Source organism: Harpia harpyja, chromosome Z (genome assembly GCF_026419915.1).
Source record: "Harpia harpyja isolate bHarHar1 chromosome Z, bHarHar1 primary haplotype, whole genome shotgun sequence".
Classification (NCBI taxonomy): domain Eukaryota; kingdom Metazoa; phylum Chordata; class Aves; order Accipitriformes; family Accipitridae; genus Harpia; species Harpia harpyja.
This window is the reverse complement of record NC_068969.1, coordinates 71461197-71489021: the sequence shown is the minus strand read 5'-3', so window position 1 is coordinate 71489021 and position 27825 is coordinate 71461197.

The window sequence follows — 27825 nt, the reverse complement described above, 5'->3', positions numbered from 1 at the left end:
TGTTAAATTCCAGAACACATGCAATTACACAAAACATGAAAACCTCAGGAAAAAAAATAGAAGAATTCTCAAATTAGTTCTGGTTTGAGAATCAATTGCCATTTCTCTTGTTTCCACCGAACAACTGGAACCGAAAAGCAGTAAAACCCAGGAACTGCCATCGTAAGGGATTTTAGAGTTTCTCTGCTAGCAACTGGTGGGGGAGGGAAGGAAGAATTATATCAGCAATTTCCAAAGTCATTTGCCATTTCTTATATTGTTCAAACCAAGTTAGTGGAATCATCCCCAAGAATGATGTTACACGTGGTGCATGGCAGTCACTTCGGGTCAGTTCAGCAGAGAAATGTGATTTACACAGCCAGCCATCGCATACTATGCCACAAGGTCCTGCTGCCTCTACCCACAGCACCCAGCACAGACAGCCACATGAACAGTACTGCAACCAGCCACAGCAAGGGGTACAGCCCTAACAGCTAAGAGTGGCTAAAGGATGCTTCAGTAAACAGGAACTATGATCTATCAATTTCATGAAATATCCATAAATATCCATATCTCAGTGTACATACAGATTTTTATCAATTTTTTTAAATTACTTTTCTTTAATGAATTAAGATGAGCCACTGGGGCTTCCATGTGAGCAAGACTTGCAGCCAGATGCCAGTGCTGCTGTAGTGCTCATCTGAAGCAAATGCTCTTGAAACAACTCTGCAGTAAAAGTCCAAAATCAGGGGTACTGTCTCTTTTGGCATCTTCTTTATCCCAATGAGTGGGATTACTTGAGTGTTAGGCTGCTATCCACGCGTAGGAGGGCAGCAGAGTTTAGTCCAAAGTCAGCCTATATTTGGTATTTTCAGTTTTTACAGTGTACAGGAAGTTATTGTGCAGCCATTGGATAAGTCGGATTTAGGAGAGGATTTTCATCCTCAAAACTTGTACAATCCTGGGCTGTAAAGGACACTTCCACAATGAGTCAGAGGGATACAGAGCCCTTTTGTTTACCAAAAGCTGGCAAATCATTTCATCTCAACCAACAGCCTCCTTAATGACAACATGCTGACTACTTCTAGCAACCAAATGGTTTTTCACAGCAGGGCTTAGGCAGTAATTTTCTCTAAGGAACCTGCTAGTATTTTATCTTGTTAGAGGCCATTCATCTTTACATTTAAACTGCCATATACAGAAGGGGACACTTAGAAAATATTCTCTGTTGGAACACAGCCGCTGTGAGATAAGATGCCTAATTTTCGTAGCCATATTTTAATTATGTTCAATTTCATCAGCTGCTGAAATGTCAGATGGAAGCACAGGGGTAGCACGAGCGGATTGCACCCACGGAAAGCAGATGTGAGAGAAGACTGAAGCCTGACACATCATGCCCTTTGGATTATGCTCAAAACTCCCATTTTTGCTACTACTAACACTTACAGCAAACCCTGCCGAAACATGCCTCTGAGCTTCAGCACTATGGAGTCAGAAAGTTTGCATGTAGCGGAAGAGAGGACATTTATTTGCTTAACTTCATGAAGAGGAGAATGGCAGGCTGCATGGAGCCAGGACTCAGAGGTCAGTAAGTGCTGTCTGTCTCCATTTTACATGTTGGTGGACAAGTTCCTGTTCCTGGTGCAAGCCCCTGCCCTTAAATTTGGTTATGTTAGGTTCTGTGGGCTTTGCATCTCGACAGACACTGTGGCATATCTCCTGTAGGGGAAACAGTTCTTCAAGAGTGACAAATTTTCCTCCAGGGAAGGTGTGACACAAGCAGGGCTACCTATCGCCTTCCCTAAGCTTGCTTCACTTTGATGTCCATTTCAGATCACTCCCCTCCCTCAGATGTGCTGTTGTATGCCAAGCATCAGCAACTATCCAGATCTTAACATTTGTTGTATTTGCATTGGAATAGTCCCAGATGGAAGAAAAAGGGAGTGATTTGAAAAGTGCAAGCAGTAGAAATTAATAAAATTTTCGCAGAAGTTTTTAAAAAATATTGGCATCAAAGAACAAAAGCATGGAGCAGTGGAGGTTAAGTATCAGACAGCATTCCTTCAGATATGCACAGAGTGCTGTAGCTTGTGATTTTACTTTTCTGCCACCTGATTCAGAAATTTGGAAGTAGGCAGCCAAGCTGACATTTCCCAGAAGCGGGGTGAAGAGATAAGGTCATTACATTACTCACCCTGACACTGTTTTCCCCAAACACCAAGAAACCACAGCTGCTTCAGCAGCCATGTGGTCTTCCATAGGGCCATGGAAATTCATCAGCATTTATTGAACAGATGGTGCCCAAAGCAGAAGTTTGTTCCACTTTCACTGAAAGAGAGAGATCAATCACAGAGAGACTGTCCCATGCTGACATCTGAGCTCAAGCACTGGTAAGCTGGCATCAGCTCTGCTCTCCAGCCATCCAAGTACCTCTAAGCATGCCAGCGAGGGCCAACAGCATCCTTGAGCAGTGCTCAACCAGTTACAAAGAAGGAAGCATCTGTGTTGAGGAACAAGTAGAATCTGGAAGAGGAGTCAGAGCAACCTCACGAGGGTAACCAAGAACAGGAAAATGCTAATATAGCAACAACAGGGCCATCGGGGCATGGGAGAGGGGCAGGACCTGGAATGCTGCAGGAACGCTGGATTTGCTAGACTGTGAAAGAAGAGGAGCATCTGGGCAACCTGGGTCCTGGTCTACTCATGTGCAGTTGATCTTCGTCTGGGTGGCAGGTGGTTGCTGGTGACAATGTTGTTGCAGGGGCAGTCACAGGACTGGTGGAATGGTGGCTGGTCTGGGTTAGAAAGAAAAGGCAGAAGCTGCTCAGTGTAACATTGTTCTTCTCCACTCCTATTAACTGGATTATTATACATGATCCCTTTGTATCTTTAAACAGTGAAATGTGTTAGTTCAGGGAGTGGGGTTTGCAAGTGATATGAATTTGTGAGGATTGGTATGTGGCAGGGTTTAAAATGTTGTTAATTTATATAACATCAGGAATCAGAAGGTAGAGCTACACCCATTGTAGGCATCCTTTGACTCCTACATGAACTTAGTTTGTTATTTTTAGGTTATTAAGAGCAAACCATGTCTCCAAATACCTATACATATCTGTGCTTAGCTAGACTATACTCAGTTACTCACTGAGCACACTGAACTACACAAATACTACACAATCTATTGTGGACATACACACTATATGGTATGCTCTATGTATGTATGAACTCATTATAATAATAAACACATTTGTGCAGGGTGTACGCAGTGTGTATGTAACTGAATACCAAACAGTACTGCTGAGTGCAAAGAGCCTCTGGGGATTACACCTGTTTGTACAGGGAAATAAAAGTTTCTTTCCCAACTTAGAGTCTATCCACAGATTCCCATTGAGAATTTGTTCATTATTTTATACTCTGACCGCAAAATTGTCGTTCTTTTAACGTGCTTTTGGAAAAAAATCAAAAAGATGTTGTGGAAAAGAATCTAGGCATGGAAAATAACTTAGACGTCAAAACTGTTCCAACTCTCCCACTGAGCTACCTCTTTCCTACTTATTCATGTAACCTTTCTCCTACTCAGAGCAGTTTTAAATGAAAACAAAAATGTTACATTAGGAAGTTATGCGCCCTATAGATGTGGATAAGAATTTCTTTCTCTTTTGGATGTCTTGGTCACCAAACAGCTCTATTAAGGAAGGTGTCTGCTGAAGCAAATAGCATAAAACTTACTCTACATTCTCAAAGTAGTATGTGTTAAGATTATTAGGTGATTATGACCATGGTGAGATGAGCTTTTAAGAGAAATATTTGAGGGCTGCCTCACAGAGGACCTATTATATCCCAGCATTACCACACCAGCATTCCTGATCAGACCTTTTAGAGCAACCCAGGACACCAGCCTTGGAAAGGAAGCAGTTGCTTTGTATCCATGCGTACAATATCACGTAGCTCTTACGTTATGCATCACAACACAAGAAATAGACTACTTTTTATTGAGGTGTGAATTAGTTCAACAAGAGTTTCATGTACCTAGCAATCACAGATGCTGTGAAGCCTGTTTCTGCTAAGTTTCTGTACCCCAGGATGAAATGATGAACAAGACCTCGTAGAAAGCCTGGCTGTGCTCTCTATGTCTGTGTCTTGCTCTAACTTGGCGCACTGGGCTGGAGGAATGGCAGCCCTGTGCTTGTAATGGTGCCCCCGACATGGGAGTGCTGGTGCCCAGCAGGACTTGATCCACTTTAACACCTGTGCAACTCCCTCAGTCCCACAGATAGCAATAACAGATCAAGCCAGCAATGCAGACATTGTATGTAAAGCCCAGCAATTATGGGCTCCACTGCAAAATGTTAATTTCACCTGATTCTCAGTATTCTGGGACACGAAAGAGTGAAGATACGTATGGCAGCACTAAATATAAGTGCTTTCCTCTTCCTAATGCCAGCCTCCCTGTCCTGTCCTTCTCCTCCTGCTTTCCACCCAGCCTAGCCTAAATTCAAGACAGATGTATGTAGAGCAAGTTCATCTACTTGCTTGTGCAGTATCTAGCAAGTAATTTTTATGTAGTATTGTTACAGAATATCCATGCTACACTAGTAATCAGTAATGCCTTCTGCATCCCTAAGGAAAAGTTTAGAGAGTAAAAAGATGGTGAGTGCACACAGTGCCTTCTCCTACCTCTCCGTAATTCACAGAGGCTCTGCAGGGCTAAAACTACAGAAATATTTGGGCCTGGAGTTTAGTCTTTTGCATCTTTCCAGGCCCTTACAGTAAGACTGTCAAAAGTCAAGAAAGAATTGCAAATCCGAAGACAATATAATTAGGATCCTTTCAAAACCATCTTATTTTCCTTAAATTATTTTTGTACTAGCCCATCGCAGGAACCCTGTATACTTTCCATTGAGTGGTAACAGGCCTGTTTGCTTTCTCTGCAAAGATGCTGTGGTTTCATTTGTTCTTCTGCTCTCTGAGGCTGGTGTGATATAAGAAATTAAGTTGATATGAGATACATGTGGGTTAGAGCAAGCCCATATGTTTAGGAAAGGTTTCCCATATGTCTGGGTTCCTCTGCGTGAGGGCTCCAGTCATGTACATAACCCTGGCAAACATCGTCAAACTGATAATCCTGTAATACCTACCAAACCCCTCACAAAGTGAAAACACTGTGCTTTGAACTTTCTCGGCATCTCTTGCAGCATGCTCTTGATGGGCACAGAAAGCAGCTGCAGTTAAGGGAACCCAGTACCTTGCTGGGAACAGTACCTTGGTAAGGTATAGGTCAGCTCTGAATGCTGGTGGGAGAGAAAGGAAAAGCCAAATGGCATAACGAATGAGAACTTTGAAACAAAATGAAAAGAAGAGAAACATGAAGACGAGCAATTTTGCTGACAACTTTAATGCTGCTGGGAAGCTGTCCTCTTGTATTACAGCACAGGGCTATACATTACAAATACCAGAAAATACTACTTGGCAGAACACACTGTTCTGTTTATTCATGAGAGTTTTTTTACACATTATCCTTGGTGATACTGTATCAAATTAAAAGGCTCAGGAATTGATCCTTTGCCTACTTATCCTAACTTTGGTTTAATTCCTTTCTCTGAGGTATCCCAAATTTGCGACGGTGCATGGGAGATGAAATCAGGCCTCCGGGTATGAAAGGCAGGTTAGTTTGTGGTGTAAATATTTGTCCTTTACCTAGAAATTCTGAAGTGCATAGGGTTTCTCATTGTAATGAAATTGCAACCCAGTGGTCCTCTGGCAATTCCTATTGAAATTTTGATGCATTTCCTTTCTTCTGCTGATGCCCATTCCTTTTTGTATTCGGTGTCATAAAAGGTTGCTTTTCAAATTATATATATATGTTGCTGCCGCATTTAGAGGCCCTGGAGTCTACATGGATCAAAATTCCATTGTGTGAGGTGTTATACATAATAAGTTACAGTCCTGGTCCCAAGGGGTTTATAGTCTAAGTTGACAATGCAGACAAAGCGGGGAGAGAGGCACTAGGCAGCATTTTCAAGTGTTCAGTGTTCACAATGACTTAAGAGGCTAAAGCTTATTGAAAGGCAACAGACTTGGGACTTTTTGTTACTTTTTACACTTACAATTCATGGTATGTATGCCCTACCCAATTCACGTCAAATGTCAGAGTATCAGCTGTCACAGACCCAAGCCATAAAATCCATAAAACACTCTGAAGGATTTTAAAACTATTTTAGATGTTACCGTAGTAGCCAGTGTGCCTATTTAATTGCCACATTGTCGCTTGAGTATTTTGTTAGTCCTCTGACATCTCATTTATCACAATCACGGTTCAAAATACTTGAGTCAGAAAAGCATTTACTGTACTGCATTTTCTTCCACCGTAAATGCATTTCTTTGGGGCTGTTGCATTTCCCACTTAGTTCTACCGCAGCAACCAGTTTTATCAGTGTTTTAAGCCCCTTTAATACTGTATATTATCAAGGATACATTTTAGCTTGCTTCCCTTCAAGGTTTTCTTGTACACATTTTAAAATGAGAGAGTTGCACCTTTCTCTGAGAGAGTTTTGGCACAGATGGAAATGCATGTTGTTTCTTAGACTTTTTGTTTTGGGGAAAGTCTCTTTAACTGAAATTTCTTTAACTGAACTCATGGAGTGCAGATGCAAATTTGACTACTTAAAGAAGACTGTGGCCTGAAACAGCTCTATGCTGGTTCTTCAATTTACAAAAGATTATATTTGGCTGACTTATGCTGAAAATAAGAAAAGTTAACTTGAGGATCATGTGCCACAGAGGTAGGCACTTTTTAAAGTTGTCTTTCTTTAAGGAAGTTCCCTCCAAACTTACATCCATTTTAAAGACCTAACACTAGCAATTGCTTAGCTTTGCCTGTTGAACCATCATATTTATCCCCGAATGCTTGTAACGCAAATGTCACTCTGATTGAATTGGAAGAATTAGTCTTCTGATTTAAAATCTCTTTTAAAATGCCTTCTAGAAAACAAAAAAATCTTGAACTTTTCCATTCATCCATAACAATATTTAAAATAATCAGACATTTTGTTTTTCTTTAACTAATTGTCTCTATACTGCACTCAAAACTATTTCACTGATGCCACAAATTCTAGTTAGGCTTTTTCTGGGGAAACTACTCATATGAAAAATTATCTTTGTCTTCCTGTTTAGAAGAAGCAAAGCTGGATTTTTGTATTTCTGTGATTTCAGGGAGTTGCAGAAGGATTTTCTGGGGCATATCAAGTGTTGCATTGCCTTGTTCTGGAAGGATCTGTCAGCTGACTGATCAGAGGATAAATGCCCACCAGCTCACTTCCTCAAGGGCTGGCCACTGGCCAGGTTATGAGCACACTTTGAGCAGTGACACTAGTTAAGTGAACAATATGTGGAGGTGCTGGCAATGCACTATTCAAAATAAAACCTACATTTCTTAGACCATTTCTTTAGTGGAATAGGTAAATTAGTACATCCTTCAGGTGTGTCAAGAAGTCACAGAATCATAGAATCACAGAATGGTTTGGCTTGGAAGGGACCTCCAAAGATCATATAGTCCAACCATCCTGCAATAAGCAGGGACATCTTCAACTAGATCAGGTTGCTCAGGGCCCCATCCAACCTGACCTTGAATGTTTCCAGGGATGGGACATCTACAACCTCTCTGGGCAACCTGTTCCAGTGTTTCACCACCCTCATCGTAAACAAATTCTTCCTTATATCTAGTCTGAATCTACCCTCCTTTAGTTTAAAACCATTACACCTTGTCCTATCGCTACAGGCCCTACTAAAAAGTCTGTCCCCATCTTTCTTATAAGCCTCCTCTAAGTATTGAAAGGCTGCAGTAAGGTCTGCCCGGAGCCTTCTCTTCTCCAGGCTGAACAACCCCAACTCGCTCAGCCTGTCCTCATAGGAAAGTCAATAGTGTGTATAATAAAAGTTGACTTTGCAGAAGTCAATGCTGCACAACTTCACCTTGGAAACAGGCCTCCAACTGTAAGCAGCGGTAAATTCATAAAATACAATCCCTGCTTGTACTTGCAGGGCTCACAATTATACTATATATACATTACATTGCCTTTAAATATAATAAAATGTAACTGAGAATATATGGAAGCATATTAAAAACATGGTTTTTTCATACCTTTCAAACCTTTAAAGGTACATACCATTAAATGTAAGGTAATATTAGACAAATAGATAAGCAACACGTTTAGGCAGGCTTTTGAATGGCTTCCTGCCATTGCTTTGCCCCTCAGCTAGCAAGGTTTCTCACTAAAAGGCAACACAAGCAGCCCAGGGACAGACCTACAGGCACATATCTCATTTCTCATGCTGAAGATCCAGGAAAGTACACTATGCTATCAGTACCACAGAATAACTAATTTGTGATTTATCTTCTGTGAAATGACTGTACAAATTAAAAAAACATGTAAAAGAGGCCAAGTGGCAGTAATGGGAGATTTTAACTACCAGCAATCAACTGGTACATTAGGAGGAGGAAATAAACTGGAGGCTGGTGATGTCTGTTTTTTTACTTAATAGAGAATATGCATTAAGTGTAAAAGGCTGGAATAAAGCCTGGGTTGCAGACAAGGGAGAATGAGGTTTAGGAATAGTCAGGTGGTTGGGAAGATGAGGAAGACATTTTTCCACGTCTAATTTCTTTGACTGTCTGCTGTACAAACACAAATGGACAGCACAGTTACCTAATATGAAAAGAATAAAAAAAATACCCAAATGAAGGAATTTTATCCACAGCCAGAAAATGGTCATCACTGCTGTTTGCTAAAAGAATAAACTCCTTCTTCCTTCCCGGTGAATGCAATGTGTCTGTTGGACTGTCCTTGCAGATAACCAGTGTCTCTCTCCCTCTTACGCAATATTTGCTGATCCAAGTTTCAACATTACATGTTATGGAGCAAGAAGACACAGCATAGGAATGCCCTACTGGGTGATTTCCTACAGAAGTGTGGTATTATACAGGCATAATAAATAGAGTGGAATGGGATCAGTCAGACATATATTAACTATAGCATGGCCACTTAAATGAGAATAAATGTTGGGAGGGTTGTCTTGTAGTTGGAGCTGGAAATTAATTCTTTAGGAACCCTTGACTGTATATATGATTTTGCCTCAGTCCTACTTCATTACTTTAAAATTATGTATTAGCTCTATCCCCCTGTTTACTTTCTCAGACAGGGTGACTGTAATTGCTTTGTAAATTGTTTCACATTATTCAAATAGTTTTACTATTATTCGAGCTAATGCATAGAAAGCTAATGCTTGATGTAAACTGGCTGTACAGTAAATTGCTGCCTCCACACAGACATATACTACTTCCCACAAGAAAAATGAATGACACAACACACACACACTCAAAACTCCAAGCAACACTAAAACTCAGAAGGCTCACGCAGGACTCAGTGAGCCAAGAAGACTCTTTCAATCCCAATTTTTCTGTCCTATATTTCCAGTATTTTCTTTAAGTAATTGAAAGAAGGGTGTTCCCTGGGAGTGCAGCTCCCTTTATATAATGATAAGAATTTCAGCCCCAGTAGTATTACCCATAATAAACAACAAGGAAATGTAGAATCACAGAATCGTTTGGGTTGGAAGGGACCTTTGAAGATCACCTAGTCCAACCACCCTGCCATGGGCAGGGTCATCTTTCACTAGATCAGATTGCTCAAAGCCCCATTCAACCTGACCTTGACTGCTTCCAGGGATGGGGCATCCACAACTTCTCTGGACAACCTGTTCCAGTGTCTTACCACCCTCACTGTAAAAAATTCATTCCTTATCCCCTCTTTCAGTTTAAAAGACTGTTGACCCTTGTCCTGTCACCATAGGCCTTGGTAAAATGTCCTTCGCCGTCTTTCTCATAAGCCCCCTTTAGATTGTGAAAGGCTGCAGTATGGTCTCCCTGGAGCCTTCTTTTCTCCAGGCTGAAAAACCCCTACTCTCTCAGCCTTTCTTCATAGGAGAGGTGTTCCAGCCCTCTGGCTATTTTTGTGGCCCTCCTCTGGACCTGCTCTAACCATCCATGTCTTTCCTGTGCTGAGGACCCCAGAGCTGGATGCAGTACTCCAGGTGGGGTCTCACGAGAGCGGAGCAGAGGAGCAGAATCACCTCCCTCAACCTGCTGGCCACACTCCTTTTGATGCAGCTGAGGATACAGTTGGCTTTGTGGGCTGCAAGTGCACATTGCCGGTTCAAGTCCAATTTTTGTCCACCAGCATCCCCAAGTCCTTCCCTGCAGAGTGTCATGACCCAGGCTGGACAGCCCAGGGAGTCCTGTTGAATTCAGAATTCCCTCGGGCTAAATTAAGGTGAAACAACACCAAACGATCAGTTAAACATTTTATTCATGGCAGAAGCAAACTGGACTTGGGAGGCATAACAGTAGGTGGCAGAGTTTCTCACAACAGGAATCGGTATGGAACTACCTCAGTAAACCGTGTAACCCAGGGTAACCGTATACATCAATTTAGGGAATGAGAGTCCTCCCATTGCGTCAACGAGGCTCAGAGCAGACACCCTTGCTTTCTAGACTCCTCCTCAGAGAAGGGCATTGGGGTGGCTGGATCCACTCTTAGTCCCAGACTTACTCAACAGTTTTATGTCTTAAAGGGATGAGGTGTAGGGACTGTGGAAAAGGAAAAGGAAAGAGAGAACAAGACAGACAGAGAAAAAGGAAGAGAGAAAGATTTCACCGGGCCTCGGCCCAGCATTGGTTCAGTCAGCCAAAGGATCCAGTCAACCCAGGGGTCCGGTTCCAGTGGTCTTGCACACTTGGGGCTTCAGTTTGTGTCCTTTTACCATGCTTGCCCCTCCTTCAGGTGGGCACTCGAATTTATTAGTCCAGTTAGGTGTAACCTTCGGGCGGTGGGCTTGGGGGAGTTTGGGGAGTAACGTCTCCTTCCCTGCAGACATGGCCATTGTTTGATCTCTGTTTCAGAAAAGCATATCAGAACAGGGAGCTGGGTACCACCCAGCACGCTCTCCCCTCCCCGCCCTGTTGCTGATGTCTGTGCTGATGGGCTTTTCACCTGTGATTCCTTGCAGTGCTGGGTTCATTGTTATGCAGTTCACCTTTAAGCAGAACTTGCCCCACCACTATGTTTGAGACATTAAGTCTTTCAGTCTCTCACAGTGGCTGCTCTCAATCCATTCATCCCCCGGTCTGTATTGATACTGGGAATTGCCCTCACTCAGCAGAACATTACATTTGACCTTGTTGAACTTCTGGAGGTTTGCATGGGCCCACTCCTCAAGCCTGTCAAGGTCGCTCTGGATGGGATCCCTCCCTATAGTGAATCAAGCGCACCACTCAGCTTGGTGTCATCCACAAACTGGCTGAGGGTGCACTCAATCCTGTTGACGCGGAAGTCACGGACACTGCACACAATCAATATGATCAAGCAGATGCCACTTTATTGCCAAGATAGCTTGGTTTATATGTTCATTCTAGTTACTGTTCACGCATAAGCAAATTAGAGATTGGTTAGCATGAGCTGTCCACACGCCTAGTTACACCTAATGATTGGTTATATCAACACCGTACACGCGCATAAACATAAGGCATAATTGGTTGTATTAACTAAAACATGCGAAACTTGTCTCAGTCTAATTGGTCAAGATAAGCTGCAGAATTGAGGTTCTTTTTGCCAAGTTCCCTTTATCGTGGAATGTGCACCTGTGTTCTTCTAATTGGTATCTTTCTTTTTTTGTCTTCTTTTTTATTCTGTTCAAGGCCTTCTAAAGGCGTCTGGAATGCTCTTACTACCGTTAGCTAAATATGTGTCCACAAGCAAAGTGTCCTTGAAGCCTGCTGCCTACAAAACATCCTTGGCTCACAAATTGATCAATTCTATTGAGTCTGGATTGTTCACTATGTGCCCATTACTTTCTAAGTATCCCACACACAATCCCACCGTCTATGTCATTGATGAAGTCAATGTCTCAGTATGGAGCCTTGAGGGATAACACTCACTACTGGTTTCCACTTGGGCATTAAGCCATTGACTATAACTCTTTGGACATAGTCATCCAGCCAGTTCCTTATCCATCTAACAGTCCATCTGTCAAACCCATATCTCTCCAATTTAGCAGCAAGAATGCCATGGGAGGCTGTATCAAAGGCCTTACAGAAGTCTAGATAGATGACATCTTCAACAAGAGAGTGAGTATGAAGTAGATGGCACTGTGTTGACATATTCTTTCTAGTTTATTCATTCTCATTTCTGGAGTAGGACTGAGTGAGATTCATTGGTACAACCTGCATCTCTTAAAACATGCATCTCCATACCTTGTTTGCTGCTATCAGAGGAAGCAGCAGCCACAGATGCCATGGGGTCTATGCTGCATAGGTGCATGTGGTTACTGGGACTATACACTTCTAAGCCCACCACTGGTTGCTGCAGGCACCAGTGCTATGGGTACAATGTCTAGATAATATTTCTCAAAACACATTGCAGTCTATGGGAAGGAAGGAGATCAGTTGGGTGACATGCAGAAGCTTGCAACATTGCTAGCTTGGAATAGTGCATGTGCAACAGTTAAGTAAAGATGTGCTCTTGGCAAGGTCATCAGCCTAGCTTCTTTTTTTTCTCAGGACTGATTAACTGAAAATAGGACTGGTATCAGAAAACTCTTTTTCAAGAGCCAATACTCCTGACTTAATAAAAAACTTCCATGTAGACTAGGTTTGTTTTTATAGAAAATGTCCATGGCCCTGAATCCAGAGCATGACGTACAGTATCCAAAGCCCGGTTGAGAAGAAGACTGTTTTTCACACGCTGAACTGCAGAACATGTGGGTAATCTGTCCTGCATGTGAGCATATCTTACTCTACTTACCTTTGCCACCCCCAAGACTCTAAGGCACTGATAGTCTGTGATTTGGCTCAAGAGCTTGTTGGCCAGTCCCAGCTGAGCAATTTATAAGCTGTACATAAAGCGACTCCCTGGCTCTATTCATCCATTCATTTGCTCTTCTGGTTTTTGCACTAGTGGCTGGATTTCCCAGCTATGACCTGAATGAAAGCATCTTCAGCAGCCTCTCCAAGTCCTGAAATCTTCCACTGCTCTTTGCACTTCACCTCTGTTGCTCCTGTCTAGCAAGGGCTTTTCCACAGCATTCTGTGTTGTTGGTGATTCTTTTTAATAAGTACTTAAAAACGCCCAAACCTTGGACTACTTGGTTAATTACTATTGGTAAATGATCTTGGGTCTGGCTTCACAAGTATCACCCTTTGGGGCTGATTCACTCTACGTTTGTAACAAAGGAACTTACGGCATTTTCTTACGCTGGTTAGACCTGCACTCACACTGTTAGCAGATATTAAACATCAATGTTAATCACTTAAAGTTTAATCCACAAACTCAGTGTGGCCCCTATGGGTGACATCTTGTACAGGGCTATATTTTATGGCTTCTCCCTGGAGAGCTCTCAGGTTAGGCCAAAAAAATGCTGTTGCTTGATGTTTAATAGCTTGGACATTATTGTGGAGCCTGTAAAACCTCACCCCTGCTGTTATGTGGGTTCTTCAGCAACTGTACAATCAGCACGTTATAGCTGCAAAATGTTTTTCTCAGTCAAGGGAGTTGTAATCTAAAATAAATATTTAAAAGAAATATTATGAAGGACTTTTGTCTACAGATGTTCATTTGTGTCACTGCAGCAGTAAAATTACTTTCACTGGAGTTTTTTTGGCTGGCTACCTATAGTAATACAAATGTCAAAGCAAAAACACTGACTTTTGATAGATGCATTTGCTTTAATCATTTGAAAACTGCTCATTCTTGTATAGCTCAGAGCTGTAGCATGTCAGCAAAGGAGAAGCATTTCAATGTTAACTTTGCCCCTTGTGATGCTACAGTCAGTTACTGTGGGTGGAGTCCTGCCCACCCTTTTGCAATTAGTGGTTGGCATGACTTTGACCATAGGTTATGTCCACAAATTTATAAGTAGATTACAAAGAATTAATTTTTGCTTCAGTTCATGCCCCTTTCTACTCTGAATTGAAAATGGAAGTAACTACAGAAATGCACCATATTTTAGTCATGCTTTGCATAGAGGACAAAAGGTTTTGGTCTGGCAAATTTCCCCTCTGGAGAAACAGAGATTATGTTTTTTTATCACAACTGCATGATTTACATATTAATGACAAATTTGTAAACCCTAGAAAACTCTCCTGGTTGCACTGATGCAATCTGTCAACAGACTAGGAAGACCTGTAGTGGAGCAAAATCTAACTGACATTGTACCTGTCAACTTGATGCAAACCCAACAATAAATCTATCCTAACCCCAGCAAAATCTGACTGCCAAAGCAATAGAAAGTAGTTAAGATAGGGGGCCATACAAAACAAACTGACAAACACACATGTTCATATAGTATGTCCCTGTCTATGTAAGATTATGGGCGTATTCCACGTGGATATACCTTTTGCACAATGTGGGGCAGGAAGAAAAGTCATGTGTGAATATAAAACTTATATGTACAAACATATATACACACATACGCCAAAATCCCTCTAAGTTTCATGAGAATGCATAGTTCTGCAATATGGCCAGCAGAATACAGCAGAAGACAGGGTAAGGGCTGCAGAACAGTACTGCCCAGTGAAAGCTAAGTATTGTTACCTGACTTAGAGAGCCAGACTCCATCTCTTGTATGTAGTTGCAGGTGTGTTCATCCACACTCAGTGGCAGGTTCGTAACTGATGGCTAAAACTGCTGAAGTAAAACTGGCTAACTGAAAGAAACAGATGAAAGAAGAGATATGTCTGAGCTCCCTGAAATGTGCTGCAGAGCATGAGCTTTCTGTGTTAGAAACTGCTAACCCATGTGACCAAGCAATTCTTCTAAATAGACTCAGCATGGAAACCAATGCCATGATGTCCATTAAAGTTTCCAGAGAGACTGAAATCCTCAAAAAGGAGTAAATTGCTCGATTCCTCACTAAGAACTCCTTCGTCATTACCTCAAATGTCACAGCTATTCACTGTGTTACTGTTGTGGAAAGCACACATAGAAAGAAGAGGGAAAAGCCAGCACCACCCAACAGTACAGCCCAAGGCTTGTTACTCCATCTCAGGAAGATCCAGGGTTGAGGATTTCAGCTGCAATCAAAATCACTGGAAACAGCATGGAGCAGCTACCCAGCAGAACTGGGACAGCAGAGCAAAAAATTCAGTGGTACATTTAACTGTAATTTCTTCATATTATTTTTTCTGACAGTTTCCACTGAAAAGAAAAAAATACAATAATATTGCCATATAAGTAGATCTACGTGCGTCCTTCATCAGAGTGTAGTACCAGCATCACATTTAATACAGAGAAAATGAAGGTTAAGAGTGAACTCTTGGCCCAAATAAAGTCAGTGGGAGCTTTGCTATGGCCTTTAGAGGACCAGCTTTTTACCACAGTGTCCTAGTTTCAGCTGGGATAGAGTTAACTGTCTTCCTAGTAGCTGGTACAGTGCTGTGTTTTGAGTTCAGTATGTGAAGAATGTTGATAACACTGATGTTTTCAGTTGTTGCTAAGTAGTGTTTAGACTAATGTCAAGGATTTTTCAGCTTCTCATGCCCAGCCAGCGAGAAAGCTGGAGGGGCACAAGAAGTTGGCACAGGACACAGCCAGGGCACCTGACCCAAACTGGCCAACGGTGCATTCCATACCATGTGACGTCCCATCTAGTATAGGAACAGGGAAGGGAGGGCGGGGGAATCGCCGCTTGGGGACTAGCTGGGTGTTGATCGGCGGGTGGTGAGCAATTGCACTGCGCATCATTTGTACATTCCAATCCTTTCATTATTGCTGTTGTCATTTTATTAGTGTTATCATTATCATTATTAGTTTCTTCTTTTCTGTTCTATTAAACCATTCTTATCTCAACCCACGGGTTTTGCTGCTTTTTCCCTATTTTTCTCCCCCATCCCACTGTGTGTGGGGGAGTGAGTGAGCGGCTGCGTGGTGCTTAGTTGCTGGCTGGGGTTAAACCGCAACACACAGGTATTCAGTCTGGGTCAGTATAACCCATACTTATTTATGGACTTTATTTGTGAACACATTTTTTTTTTACTGGTTAAAGTATGTTGAAAATACTGACCTTCTGAGCTAAAGAAAAGTTAAAGAAGGAAAAAAAAAAGAAGTGATTTGTGTGCATGATAAAAGCGTTTTTCTGCAATAACACAGCATGAGGTCAAGCATTACACAGGTTGCATTTGCCTCTTTATATCTCCTGCCAGACGAATACAATCCAGGGCCTGTTACCCCGCCTGCAGTACTGTTTCATAGTTATGAAGTCATGACAGCTGTGATTGCCGGTGTGGAGAATAAAGTCTGTGGAAAAAGTTTGGATAGCTTCCCACTGCACACCAGCCAAAAATAAGTTAGCTGGAATTAAAACAGAAGAGGAGAAAGCTTGCAGGGGGAGAAGAGCAAGGGAACCTACCGATGTTTTAGATCGAGACACAGGCTGAGGCACAACGACTCCAGGACAGGTCCTGGCTCCACTCCCATCTCTGCGGGATCCTGGAACTGATGAAAAGTCCAAGGTGTAACCAAGAACCCATTTTGGCCAAGTGCATCCTACCTCATGGAAATTGGTACTTCCCATTTCCTGCCTCCCTGGAGATTCACAAGTCATTTGAATTAATTTCACTCCCAGCTTAACAATAACTGCGCAAACACACGACCTCGGTCCTTGCACCTGAGGAAACATTTTATATGATCTATAAACTCACAATGTCCCAGATGAACGTGGGGAGCAGGTGCTAATCAATAATGTGTTGCCAACATTTAAACAAGGGATCTCCATTGACATGGTCTCCCTTAGCTGTGACAAATGCCGCTGCTCCATCCCCCTGTGGGTTCAGGACTGTATGCATTTGCAAAGCAGGATCCGGTTTCTTCTTTCCTCATCTACCATCTGTAGAAAAATCTTTTCTCATATCATCCAAGCAAAGCAACAATGCTTTGCAAATTAATGTTAATAGAAAATGTTTCTGGTTTGTTTGTGAAAAATAACACGAGGGTATTCAGAACAGCATAACATTGAGTACATATGGTTTGGTTCTGCATGTTGGTGTGTAAGTACCAGAGAGAAGATTACCAAGATTTTTTTCTTTTGCATCTAGTAACTGATACTTGCTACAGTGAGAGATTTATCATGAGGGTGAGATGTGTGCTCTTAAGAATACCTTGGAGGAACCTTGCAGAGAGGTCACTTCTATGAAATACCTAAAGAGGGCGTATCAGATACAGAGTGATGGAAGCTGATTGCAGACCTTTCACGGGCCATGAAGAACCACTCTGGCATATCTGTATCTCTGATTGATCCAGGTGGACATTATAATTTGAATTCAGTCAGATTATATTGAACATGACTGCATTGAACACGATCTCCCCACTCACCCCAGAAAGCAGCAGGTGTGGTGACAAAAGATACACAGCAAAAGCTCCTGAGAAAAGTGATCGGACAAAAAGAGGACTAAAAAGGAAACCAACTATTACGTTTTGAGTTTAACCAACATGCCTATGATCATATTCAAAGGGAAGGGTGTACTTCTGCCTGATGTGAGGAGAAGAACATTGACTAATTCTCACAACAACAATTCACAGGGGCCTAACAACATTATGCCAATGACTTATTTTACTTGCATTTCTCAGAAACTGTCCCTTGCCTCAAAACCCTGCTAGACAGTGATAAAGTTCACTAGCACATTCCAGTGACAACAACAGCGATGATTTTTTCTTTTTGTTGTTCCAGCTCATGTGGGAAGAACTCATCTTTGCCTTATTTAGAAATAAACTTTTATATTATGAAACTATCCACTATGTTAACACAGAGGCGGACTCAGACTGTTTGACTTTTGTAATCTTTATTTGTTTATGATTTTAAAATATTTAAAGCCAGAAAAAAGTAAGATTAGAAAATTAAACATTGTGAAAGCTATGTACAAGGGGAAGATTAGGGAATGAAACATTCCCCTTCTGTCTGTCCTCCCTCAGCAATTGCATCACCACCATAGTATCTCCTTCTCCCAATACCGTCAGCTCTTGGGAAACAGCTAGCCTGACATCAAAAGACAAGAAAACAAAGAGGTTAATGGGAAATTTTAAATGCTTGTTAAAAGTCTCTTCTTCATTGCCACTTAACAGCCAACAGTTCATGCAGAGCTAAAGGACAGGTAAGAAAATATGAACTGCTGCTTGCGTTTTGAAACTGACTGCAGACAACAGGACAAGTCACTAACAAGGTTGGAGAAGTATCACCAAGGGCAAAGTCTGACCCACTCTGTAGCCTTAACTACACTACAGCCATAGAACAGGTAGATACTCCAGAGACAAAGCCAAACTACCCTGTGTTAAGAAGCTGACAGATATTTCTACTCCCACATTCACCATCTAAATGATGCATTAAATACACATACCCATACACCTTCTTTTCCCTGCTGCTTTCCTTCACCATTTTTTTCCTTTGGGTTTGGTTTCTCCCTCTGTCTTAGCTTGTGCTTTGGATTAGAAATGGAGTCCCTCAGATAAAACGCTTTCTTATCTCAGCCAGAGGACAGAACCAAGGCTGCATTTGATCAGTGTATGACACCTAAGCCAGCAGCCTCAAAACCAGAGTGATATTGTTTCCAGCTCTGGACAAAGCCCAGAACCACCAGAGGTGGTCACTGTCCCCAAGCTAGTCTGTGCTATAAATGGCATAGCACAGGAGGAGAACAAAGAAACCTGTGAATTGAAGCACTGGATTTTAAGACAGCCAACGCATGCAGGCTTTTTAAACAATCAGCACCAGCACATTTGCAAGCAATTGGATAGAGAAAGGAGGCAAAATAACATACAAGGAGTATTCAGATGGCAGAAGTAGAAGTGCATTGCCCTGGCGTTGCAGCTACAGGCTGAGATGTTTTATTTGTTTGTAATTATGTTGATTCTCAGTCTGCTAGATCAGACTAAGAGAAAAACTGGAACATCACCTGATCTGCAACCTCTTCCTGTTAATCACAGAGATTTGTCCTTGGAGTATTCTTTCATTTCAAAAATTGTCAGTAGTCTGAATACCTTTGATTTATGTGAGACTACCACTTCTCTGAGTCCTTAGCATTACAGCAGAAGGAAGTGGGGTTGAAAAGAAAAAGCTATTTTTCCTTGAGGCAGAGGGGAGGGGGTTGGGGTTGAATGAAGACAGGGAAGGGTAGCCCTTGGTGCTTGTCAAGCCCACAGGGCAGCACTTTGTTTTTTCCTGTCTTAAGGGTTTTGTTCTGTATCATGGCTGCTGCTCTGCTTCTGGGACTGGCGTTTTCAGAGGCAACTTCCGTACATAGACATGTGAAGGCACTGTAAATAGAGGTGGATGTGATGGCTTGCTGTATGTGACACGGTGCAGTTGTATTTGCTTAAATTAGAAATCATAGGCATGCTTCCCCTCCCTTCCTGTTTTCCCATTGATCTTGCTTTTGTGCATTGTATTTGCTGTGCGTTGCACAGCTGCCTGAACTCGAAGATAGCATCAACTCTGCAGCTGATCAGTGTGTCCTTCCCACTGCTTGATCCTGGCTGGGATTTGGTTGAGCAGGTTAATGCAGCGGAAGTCAACAGATGGATCCAAAAAGTAATAAAACCTCAACATCTTTTCCTTATGTGCTGTTTTCTCCCTATGCACAAAAGCATTAGATGTCCATGTCTGTTTTCATGCATTATGTTCTGTGGGACTAGAGTCTGCGGTAAATGTGAATGACTGTGCACAAAGGAATAACCCAAAGAAGCACTGGGCAAGAGAGATGCTGGCCTCTTCTCATAAACTTGAGGTCTCAAATTCTCATGCTTTCATCCTTCATGTAATCCATAATCCACTGAAATAATAATCCAGGGAAAGCCAATGAAATCAAAAGCAAAAAATGTAGCAATTTTTTTCTTCTGGGTGGAGGAGAGATGAAATTAACAAAACAATTTTTATTTTCTCATGCACCAGAAGGAACCCCCAAACCAACTGGGTTTCTGTTTTGAGCAAGAAACACCCACACTTACTTATTAATTGTTTGCAATGTTTCTGGAAAGGGTGGGCAAATTCTTTCTACTTTTATTGCCCAACTCCATGAGGGATGAGAGGAACACAGGAAAGGGCACCAGTTGTTGCGACTGGCAATTTGTATGTCATTATACATGCACAACCAAACAAAAGAAATGCAGAAACATTGAAAAACGGTACAATGGCAACAAGCAGAGCTGGACCGCAGTTTGCTCTGTTTCAATATCGGCTGTAGGTTTTAGCTATGTTTGCCCATGAGAACAGGGTAGGGTCAATGTACTGCCATTATCAGAATTGTGCCCATGTGACTCTCATTCCAAGAGTCACGACATAAACCCCCATTAAAGATCACACTTTCCTTCTGTGCAAAACACTAGTGCACTGAAGGAAGACTGCAGTCTTTTCCTTTAAAACTGCGAGATGGCAGAGAAGAAAAAGATCCCCACAGTGTGCTGTGAGCCTTATACTATACTCATTAGTGACTTCGTCCTGTGAGCTGCCTTCTCTGGCCTGCATCCAGGAAAGCACAAAGTATACATTTAATTTTCAGCATGTGTGTAGAGTCATTAACTGCAAGCACATGCTTACATGCTTTCCTCATTGCTGCTTTGGGTTCTGTTATTTAATATAAAAGGGAGCAGTGGCTTTTAGGGGTTGAGAATGTTTTGGAGGGGACGTAAATGATACCTTCCCACTGCGTATAAGAATAGCAAGGCAGTAACATTCTTCTGGTTGACATGATATTCCTGTCTGAATACTGTACTTCGAATAAGCTTTGTCAGGCAAACCCCCATCTGTTTGCAAGCATGTTGATTCATGCTACTAAACTGGGTGGCATGGGGAGAAAGGAAAATCTAACTGGCATATTTTCAGCAAATGATGTATACTGCTCTCACTTCAGCCAGACTATGTAGCTATCCTGCAGCTGTAAAGAAGTTACTATTCCTTAAAGTTATAACAGTGTTATAGTAATATAGTCTAGTCCAATTTCCACCCTGACATGTATATGGCTGCCTCCAGGCATGCATCTCCCTTGTCCCCATTTGGCATGGATCTGCCAGGAAGGAAAAGCCTTCCTGAGGCTGAATTGCTTATTTTGAGAGCTTCCTCTGCAACAGTTTCAGTGAGGAGCTCTGCAGACATTATTCCCCCCATGTCTCTGCCTGCAAGTTGCCCTGTGGTGAGTCATGTGGGGAGATGTGCAAAGTGAACTCCCGGCTTCAGTGGAGTGGCAAAACAGTCAGAGTTAAATTTTATCTCATTTTCACACTTTCTTCAGTGTCATTAAGAAATGACAGGTTTCTTCTTTGTATGCCTCCTTCTCAAGCTGATGCAAGTATGTTATTATACGTACTTCATCTGTGAAAGAACCAACAGAGACAGTTTAGCACAACGGTAATACACCAACACAGTGGCAGAGGCAAAATTTAAAGGTAAGCAGGTGTGGAGAGGTGGGTGTGTGCCCAAGCCATGAGGCAGCGTTGTGTCTTATGGGATCTGACAGGTACTCAGTAAAGGTGAGTGACTAAAGCTGCACAGGCTCATCTCCATTTACAGGAGCTGCCTGGCCTCTCCGTTGTGAATGTTTGGCGGGCACTGCTGGTGGGGGCTGCCTGACTCCCAGCAGCTTTCGTGCTTGGGAGCCCAGGCAGCGGCCACATAGCGGTGCTCGTGCCAGTGGCTTCTGGGCATGGGAAAGGCTTCAGCGCCTGGGCTGGCGCGCCTGGGGACTGACCCCTCTGGAAAAGCTGCTCTCCACTGCCTTACTCACCGTCGGTCCTGTAAATTAAATCACCTGTTTCCTTTCCCCAAAAATAAATCTAGATTTGCCCTGGGGATTTGGAGAAAATTTCAATGTAGGGCTAAATTTATCAAAATTGGTTTATCCACTACAGAAAACACCCCAATATTGCAGAAGAAGAGATACATGAGCATAAAGTTCAAGCGCAGAGCTTGAAGTTCCACAAGAAATTAAACTTTTTCTTAACCAACATTATTTGTCTCATATATGGCACATATACATTTCAAAGTAACATTATTTGTACTGTTCTGTAATAAGAAACCATTGCACACTATTGGAAAAAAAATGGTGATACACTGTATGTGCCTGGTATCTTTTGAAAGTTCTCTGGAGAAAAAAGTAGGCACAGGCACTGAGATTTATTAAAATGCAAGTCCTTTTTGAAGAGGCCAACTTTACTAATGAGACGGCCTGAAAACCAGACACTGTCCCTTCTGGCATATGTGTATCATATGAAAGCCAGTAATTTTTGATTGTCTCAGTATTCCCAGAAATGATATTAAGCTGAAACACAGCTCCGGTTAACATAAGCATCAAGTATATACTGGGACCTTTTAATGCTAGAACAATGAGCCAGCTTTATTACACTGATTATTGATAATATGAGGGTTGTGCTGGTATTTATTCATAACTACATAAAATTATTGTTTTTCTGCTGTCATCATTGGCTATGAAGTTACAAGGGACCAATAATAAGTTTGTAAGTAATTAGTGACAAAGATTTCTTTTGTTGTATATAAATGGAGTAAAAGCCTCAGGCTAATTTTCCCAGCATGTTCATATGATATCACTTCCTGAAAATACATGAAAGTTTTAAAAAAAAGTATATACACAAAGCAGAGGCTGTCCAAGTCCTACAGAAAAAATGACCTCAAGAAATATGCTGGGTTTCTACCTCAGAAACCTGATTTAACATTGAGGTCATTGCAAGAATTCAAGTAAAAATGCTGTTTCTGTCTTGATGCAAGGCTAGAGAGCATATCTTTTGTAGTGAGTGGCCTGCTTAGAGGACCATAATCCAATGGCAATATTTTCTGAGTCACTCCATTGATTTGGCAAGACTTTGTTTTCCCATTTTTCCACACTGTCACTGTATATAGATTGGAGCCAACTGTGCTCAACCTCTGCTCTAAATTACCAGTAGGCAAATCTGAATCAATTCAGCTGATTTTATAGGCTATTCTACTGACTTTACAGGCTTCACTCTGAATTTACCCCAGCACAGCCAGATGCGGAATTTGGCCAGTTTTATGTTTTTAAGAAAATGTAATTAAGCATGACAGATGTGTTTATCCTAGAGAATATTACGGTACTGTAAGAAAGATAGCAGAGATAGTTATACCACTCCTTAAAATCCACAAAGCCTTTTTATCATGTCCTAAAATCTGTTCTGATTTTTTCTGGTTTGCCCAGTTGCACCACAAATTTTGTAAAGGATTTCTGAACTTCAGATGAGTTTAGACTTGTGATTGAACTGAAAAGCTTTCTTTTTTATTATTTTTTTCTGGCAGAAGTCTCTTGTGTCTCTAGTCTTTGGCCTACAAGCTTATACTTTCCTTAGGATTCTGGATGGAAATGCCACTAAATTGCTCTTTGCATGGGAAACTGATTTTGTTCTTGCATCTTTGTGTAGAATAGTGTCAAATTTCCTGTTAGCCCTTGAGCTATTCAGAAGAATGTAAGAACCAGCCCTGATCCAACCCCAAAATCAAAGTGATGTCATTGAAACTGGCTATAGTAAGCTTATTTGTTATTTCCATTTCTTCTGTACAATCTGGATTTAGCTAGCAACAGAGCTTCTGAAATGCTGTGAAGAAGGTTAAGAGGTCTAACAAAACTCAGATGAGATTTCCCATCAATTCCCAAGTAAGTGTATATCTTTTCATGAATACTGCTGGCTAAAATAAATTAGAGCAAAGGTGTGAAAACTCCCAACTTTTAAGTGTGACTCGTCATTAATTATGAGACCTTATATTTTCTTCACATGGATCATAAAAATATGATTTTGAAATCTTTACCAATACTACAAAATGCCTGAATACTTCATGTCACATCACCAGGGGTGATAAGGTGAAATGTCATTGTGGCATTTTTGGGTCACTCAAGCCATTCTTCTAAGTAGGGTTACAAACTGAAGCCACTTTTGTGACACTTCTGATGAAGAAGATCAAAATGATCCTGATGTTTACTCTAAGGAGGTCTCTTTACATTAATCTTTATTTAACTTTGAATCAAAATACTACAAAGATAATATTACCCCTCAGAGCATGCACTACAGGTGTGTAGACTACCAGGGGTAGTCAAATTTGTTTAATTTGACTTGGACATTTTAAGAACGATTTTATACCCCTGAATTATCAAAGACTTTTTTTCTGGCTTGAAGTTTACTAGTAGAAACTTGACTTCTGTACACATGGGGTCAAAATTTCTACATGCAGTCTCAAAAGGGTGTTCTTTTGTGTGCCTGAGAAGTTTCGTTAGTGTATGGACACGCTGTTATTTCTTTCTGAAATACCTACAATTCCCTTTTGCAACTTCAGGATGCTCTCAGCATACAGTAATTATTAGTGAGCAGCCAGTAAGGCTCTACAAAGGTGCAAAGTCAGATTTAAAAAAGGTGAGTTTAAAATACAGAGTTCTGTGCCCTGTCCACCACTTTTTTCCCTCGGTCTAAAAAGGGGTGATGAAATGATAATATCCTAAGATTTGGGAGTTGAGACTGATATAAGTCTATAACACTGTTGCTCCAGAGATTCAACTTACCCAGGCAGTTTTCACTGGAATGCTTTTTGGCAGTATACCATGCACATCTTCAGTTTCTTCTAGATCTCGCAATAGAAAGCAAGCCATGACATAACACAGCAAAGCCATGCTTCTCAACCTGGGTAGATTTTTACCCTCGCTGTCTGAACTATACTTCCTGTTTCTGGCCAGAAAAGAAAATATAGTATAATCTAATACAATATAATAAGATAAAGACAGATGACCTTATAGGTAAGGATGCTCCACTCTTATATGTCACTCTGAGCACTCACTACTGTAACTGCACAGGTCTACAGCAAATGCTAGAAGTTTGATGGAAAATGACATTAGGAATTCATTACTAGCATGGGTAGCAGTATACTAAATCATGCCCAACTTAGAGACAATTACCATGCTTGTAAAGAAGCGGCAAAACCAGATTTTGAGTAAAGGAACAGTTTTGGCAGAAGTGTCAATTTGCTGGCATAAGCACATCTACCCTTAAGGGCTTTGACCAGCAAAGTGCTGACAATCAGAGCTTGTACCCCGACATCACACCCCTCCATACCCTGACTGAGACAGTTATTTTGGTACATGTCTGTGATGACGAGTATCACAGAAGGAAATTTTTAACACTTTTCTACAGACCCTGGTGATTGCTGTGTAGTGCAGAATTTGCAAATGTCAAATGATCACAAAAGCACTAGATGTACAACCATGTTCATGGCTGTATCTCCTTGCTTTATTTCTTTAAGTCCCTGTAGTTCTGAATTTTAAAATAGGGATAAATTAAATATTCATACAATTTAATCTCTGCTTTCCTGGATACACTGTAAGGCGTTGAGCAATGCTAAAATCAGGTCTTTTGGGGGCTCACAAATAAATTATTACCCTTGTCATTAAGATTCCTGCACACTGATAGCCAGGGCATGTAGCACATCCAGCCTCTCCAGTTTGCTCTCACCTGCTGGGAAGGTGCTGCAGAAAGAAATGCAAACGAATATTCAAAGTGAGATCTCACTCCAGATCTCGCAGATGAACACCAGTTTGAAAACTGCTGGTGACTTTAACAGAGCAGCAGTTCAGGTTTCTCAACAGCAAAGATGCAAAATCCCCTGGAAAAGCATTTGACTGCGTAACAGGCCATGGAGTGCAGCCCCTGGCATGTCTAGGGAAGGGCCAGGAAGAGGAGGGTGCCGCAGCCGCCAGGGCAGGGGGCTGGAGTGCCTGCACCAGCCACAAACTGGGGTGTGCAACCACTGTTTTTCATTACAGCTGCTGCAGCAATGCTGGGCTCCGGCATTCCAGTGGAGATTCGGACCTATATTAAATTAAGCACACATGAAGACACACACACCAAAAAAAGAAGTTTAAATAACTTTGAGGGTCAGAGTCAAACGAACACAAGCCAGCACATGGGAGTTAGGACGAGTATGCCCCATTGTCCACTTGCACTGCTGGGGAAGAAGCAGTGTTAGCATCAACAGCAGAGAGCTGGGTTAGGGGCTCACTGCCCAGCCAGCACGGGGTCCCAGGGAGCTTGCCTCTCCAGCTCCCCCAGCCTGCTGGAGGCTTCTCAGGCTGCCTGTTGGATTTCTCAGAAAGAAACGAGTTAAATATTATGAACTATGTTTTAGAAGCTTTCACAAATAAACAGAAAGAGTATTAATTAGGAAGGTTATTTGTAGTGTATCAAATAACACAGTGGCTCCTTCAAATTTTTCAACCCGACTAGCCAAATATCTTACTGGAGCAACAGGAGTCGAGGCATGTTTAGGGTTTACCACCAGCTGCTGTTCTATTGAGTTTCTATTCTAAACTTGCTTTGGCTTCCAACTTTCTAAGGTCTACAAAAAACCCCACCCCCTCAAAAAAACAGGCATCTGAGTGGGAGGATTTACAATCAAGATACAGACTTTTCTAGCAGTTTTGAAAGGCTTTAGAGAAGAGATTTCTGGAGTATGATTTTAATGGGTTTTTTAATTTTGTAAAGGTTTTGTCAGTGTGGAGGAAAAAAAAGATTAAAGTTAATGGGCCCCTCTGGCTGAAATATAGCAGTGAATGCCTGTGTTCACTTAACTAATCTTAAATAACAAACATTATTAATGTTTTGTTGCTTTATTTAAGTATATTAAAGAACATAAGGCTAGAGAGCTTTATACCCATGATGAGTAATAATACCAGAGCTGTAAGTTTTTCTCTGGAAAAAATCCTTCAACTCTTTTTCATGCAAAGATAAAATATAAGATATAATAAAATAGCTAGGACATTATCGAATAAAGACAGGTTAAAACTGTGCCAGATTCTGCTGTCTGCCCAGGTGAATTGAGTTTACAGGTTACTTGATGGGAGGATATGATCAGAACAACATCAGGTGGTAACTATAAAACACATCTGGAGCCCTCTCCCTGGGAGGTGGCTTATAGGCAGATCCCAGGTGCTTGGGTGGGTTTTGTGCTTATCAGGGTGGCTTGCTCCTAGGGACCTTGTGGAGGGCAGAAGGCTGCTAGAGGGGTTGCTCTGTGATAGTCAAAATCTCACAGTGTGCTTCCAGAGTCAGGACTGTGGGCTAGCTGGAGGATGCAGGTGGGAAGCTGCTGCCTGGAACTTGCTTCTCCTCATCCAGCTTTCTGCTACTCTGCAACTTGAAGTTTCTTCCTTTCTCTGTGTAAGGCAATGGTGTGAGCAGGATGTATGCTTCCTTCTGCTACCTCTCTCCAAGGTCCAATCTCTCTTCCTGTGTGCTTCCCAAGCAGCTGAGCTACTGCCTCGCAACCTGACCTGGCTCAGCTTCCTGCTGACTGATGGTGGTTTGAGACAAAACCTGAGTGACAAGAGAGATTTGGGGAACCCATGCAGGGTGGGGAGTGAAATGTCTCATTTGAGAGTTTTCACTAAGGCAAGACACCAGACTGAAACTCTGAATCTTCTCAAAAAGATGGCTCTTCTAGAAGCATGTTTTGCCCTCCATCATCTAACTGTCATCGAATGACTGCTCAGGAAGACAGTGGATAATGCAGGTGTGTAAAAATTATGTCCTTGCTCCCTTGCTAGCAAGTAGGGAGTATGAAAGTATATTTGCTTTGGGAAAACCGTAAAAAGAAATCCAAAGTGGAGTAACAGCGCTGAGGGCACACACAGAATGCATACCCTCACTTCCAAATTCAGAAGATGTTGACTTCATAAATGAAAGTGAAGCTTGAAAATTTGATCTCATCTGTCCCATCCTGATGCCTGCAGCTTCTGGAAAGACAGTT